A 4510-nucleotide genomic window follows, 5' to 3' on the forward strand; every position below is an offset into this window, starting at 1 on the left:
CACATAAGGCTCACCAGATACCACGTGTGCTGCTCTGTTACTCAGATTCCTCTGCAGTTAGGACTTACAGGCTGAGGCAGTTCTCAGTAGGTGTGCTTCTGCCATTTTTCTATCAGTTTCCCATCACAATCACCAGTGCTAGATGGTATAACTAAAAAATAAAATCTACCCTCATGGGATTCCATGATCACAAAATAAACTTTTGTTGTCTAAAGCCATTGAAATATACATATCAACATATATGTATATTTTTAACACAAGAAATCAGGGAATTCTCTTCTCAAGAAAGAATACATCTGTGAGCCTTGTGATACCTCCATGGAAAGGACCATAAAACTAAAAGAAGCCTATCATTACCAAGAGGCCAGTGTTAGAGGCCGACTGAGAGAATACCATCTGCTGGAGGAAAATCGCCTCAATTTTGGAGACCCTCTAAACTATCACCAGGGAGTCCCAGTGGAATGGGCGATGAGAACCCCAACACTGACCATGCTAAATCCCCTTGGGACTCTGAATACTGAGTTGGGCTCCAGTTTCCTGAGTTCCTGTGCCTGGAGCCCTATTGTACTCTGCTGCCTGATTAACTGAGGTCCCTCACATGCTCCACTACTTCTTGCCAAGCTGACTTTTAGAACCATCTGACTTCTGTCAGAGACGTGTTGTGAGCCCCTCCTGTAGTGGAAATCAGACTGCCTGGCTTTAAAATACTGCCTCCACCACTTCCAAGCTGGATGACCCATTCCAAAAGGTTTTTTATCACTTTAGTCTCTCTACCTTACTTAGCTCATCTTTAAAACAGGGATAATACTTGTACTTACCTTATAAGGTTGATATGAAGATTAAATGAGATACCTCATTAAAGTGTCTAGAAGAGCTTATGTCATGGCAAAACACTCAGTCATGGTTAGCCCTCCTTATTGTCAATTGTTGTCAGTTAATTAGTTGTAATTGCCCAATGTTCAAAAGATGCTGAGAGGGCTTCCATGGTGGCGCAGCAGTTGAGAATCTGCCTGCTAATGCAGGGGACACGGGTTCGAGCCCTGGTCTGGGAGAATCCCACATACTGCGGAGCAACTAGGCCCATGAGCCACAACTACTGAGCCTGCGCGTCTGGAGCCCGTGCTCCCGCAACAAAAGAGGCCGCGATAGTGAGAGGCCCGCGCACCGCGATGAAGAGTGGCCCCCGCTTGCCGCAACTAGAGAAAGCCCTCGCACAGAAACAAAGACCCAACACAGCAAAAATAAATAAATAAACTCCTACCCCCAACATCTTAAAAAAAAAAAGATGCTGAGAGCTGGTACTCACTAGAAGCCCTGACACTTTCTGGTTCTCCATCTTGGAGATTTAGATCTAATCTCTGAGATTTAAATTCCAGACACAAATTAGTACGGAATTTATTTTATTCCCTTGGGATTGAGAACTTGGACTTTTGTGCCCTTCTTGAATATGCCCCATTCTTCAAACCTTCACATTCCTGTGATTTCAAGCATGAACTATATTTATAGCATTTTGTAGAAATGCTGAGAGCGTAGGAGGTTATAGACTTCCTATATAGAGAGGGAGTGAAGTATTCGAGTTAATAGTTTCAGAATTTTAATAATTTTTCTTCAACTTCTCATAAAAGGTACTTGTTCTTTCTTCAGTCAAGATAGTACCTCTGGCTGTTCTTTTCATGCGAGCATCTTCAGGGTGCTGGTAAATATTCCATTTCTTTATTAGGATGCTTGTTATACAGTTATGTTCACTTTGTGAAAATTTGTAGACTGGACATTTATGATTTGTGTAATTTTTTGAACGCATGTTATCCTTCGTGAATTTTACATTTAAAAAGCCTTGAATGGAAGTGCAGTTTAGTGTTCTTTACATTACAGGGTTGATTTTTCTGCTAGACTGGGAAAGTTTTACACACCCACACATGTTCATTTTATGATTTGTGGTATTACATAAAATAGTTGTTATTTAGGTAATAATCCTAAGTATGCAATTATTAAGAGGTGATGTATTTCATTTGAGTTAAACATAGACATGTTCACTTAAAATCTTGTCATTCTTAAAAAGGTAACTAGCTCTTTTGTTTACTCCTGAGTGTGTATCTACTGTGTTTGGTCTTGTATTGAAGGGCAATTGCTTATTACCTGTAGATGTCACCATATAGACTCAATTTGCCCACAGGTGGAAAAAATTCTGTTAAACGAATTATACAACTTGATTAGGTATTCTTTTTTAAAACTGGAGTGTAGTTGATTTACAATATTGTGTTAGTTTCAGGTATACAGCAAAGTGATTCAGTTATACATATATGTATATATCTATATTCTTTGTTTGATTTTATTCCATTATAGTTTATTACAAGATACAGTTCCCTGTGCTATACAGTTCCCTTGCTGTTTATTTTATATATGGTAGTATGCATCTGTTAATCCCCAATTTATCCCTTTCCCCCTTCCCCTTTGGTAACCAAAAGTTAGTTTTCTGTGTCTGTGAGTCTATATCTGTGTTGTAGATAAGTTCATTTGTATCATTTTTCTAGATTCCACATATAAGTGATATATTTGTCTTTGACCTACTTCACTTAGTATGATAATCTGTACGTCCATGCACGTTGCTACGAATGGCATTGTTTCATTCTTTCTTATAGCTAATGTTCCATTGTGTGTATGTATATTATGTATGTGTGTGTGTATGTGTGTATATATATATACACACACATATATATATATATATATATATGTATACACACCACATCTTCTTTATCCATTCTTCTGCTGATGGACACTTAGGTTGATTCTATGTTTTGCTTATTATAAATACTGCCACTATGAACACTGGGTGTATGCATCTTTTCAAATGAGCTTTCGTCTTCCAGGTATATGCCCAGGAGTAGGATTGCTGGTTCATGTGGTAACTCCATTTTCAGTTCCTTAAGAAACCTCCATACTGTTTCCCAGAGCGGCTGCATTAATGTACATTTCCACCAACATTGTAGGAGGGTTCCCTTTTCTCCACACCCCTCTCCAGCATTTATTACTTGTAGACTTTTTGATGATGGCCATTTTGACTGGTGTGCAGTGATACCTCATTGTAGTTTTGAGTTGCGTTTCTCTGATTAGGTATTATTCTGTTTAACATTTAAACTGCTTTTTAGAGACATGCAGGCCTTCTTATAGTGTTAATATAAATGAAGCATATTTTAACAATTTAAAAGAAGAATCTCTTATGTAGTTGAATGCAAAATCTTCAGAATATATTGTGAATTTTTAAAAAAGGCAACATAAACATTTGTATGTTATTCAATTATTTGAGTAAAAAATTCTAGTGGGAAAGAAGACAGACTATATATTTTTCTCATATATGCTTAAAATATAGGTGAACGAACACTTGAGACTAATATAAGTGACTTTTTTTGGTGGAATGAACGGAAACCAGGAAAATTGGGAAAACAATTGAAACAAGATGGCACTTTACAGTAAATATCTTTGATTTCAATTTAGTGAAAAAGTATAGATTGCATCCTCAAAATTAAATAACCTATAAGCACACAATAACTGTCTTAAGATAGTAATTCTTTAGATTTTAGGGGCACTTATCCTCAAGACCCATGTAAAATAAACAGACACACACAGACAATACACTCCATCTGGGGGGATGATACTGTTAGCAAGGGGCTCTAGCACATCGGAAGAAAAGGCAGGAAGAGAGGGGAGGGAGGAGGTCTAAAAGAGATGTGGGACAGGAGCCAAAGGTGAACGCTGCTGCCTTGTAAGTATGTCTTTTAATGACTGTGAGGGCTGCCAACTTTGGGGAAAAATGGAGGTACATCATTTTCACAAGGGTTCTTCCCCTTCAGCTTGGGAAATGAATTGCTTATTTCTCCCAGAGTTCCAAGGGATGGATTCATTATTTTAAGTTATAGATAAAATGAGTTGTGATCGAAAGAAAATGCTTTGCATTTTCTGTCCTGGATAGAAGATACTCTTCCTGTCTCTTAGCAATACTCATTGAAGTGCTGCTATAATATCTTGTTTTTTAGATAAATTGATTTTTTATTATAGTCCTCTGGAACTTTTCATGTTTCCTGTCATTTATCATAAAATAAATATATGGATTCATATATTTAAAGTAGTTGTTCAAAGTCTATTTTAAAGCAGTAAAAGTTGTTTTTAATTTTTTTTCTGGGGACAGAGAGAGAGAGAGAAAAACAAATAATAGTTACATCCCAGAGAAAAGGTTCAGCCCTTGTATACTTAAAGCTTCTAAAATCTTAGGTTAGCCAATTTTAGTTTTCTGCATCTTCTAGCCAAACAGATTGTAAGGAAAATAATTGTCCTAAATAATATAAAAATTTCTAATGGTGGTAAGTGCCAAATAATTTTGCTATGAAATTAAGGTTCTTAACATGAAAATTGGCAAGATTTCCCGTGTCTCTTTACGTTAAAAAATATTGTTTAGGGCTTCCCTGGTGGCGCAGTGGTTGAGAGTCCACCTGCCGATGCAGGGGACACGGGTTTC

Source organism: Physeter macrocephalus, chromosome 1, assembly GCF_002837175.3.
Source record: "Physeter macrocephalus isolate SW-GA chromosome 1, ASM283717v5, whole genome shotgun sequence".
In the NCBI taxonomy this organism is placed as follows: Eukaryota; Metazoa; Chordata; class Mammalia; order Artiodactyla; family Physeteridae; genus Physeter; species Physeter macrocephalus.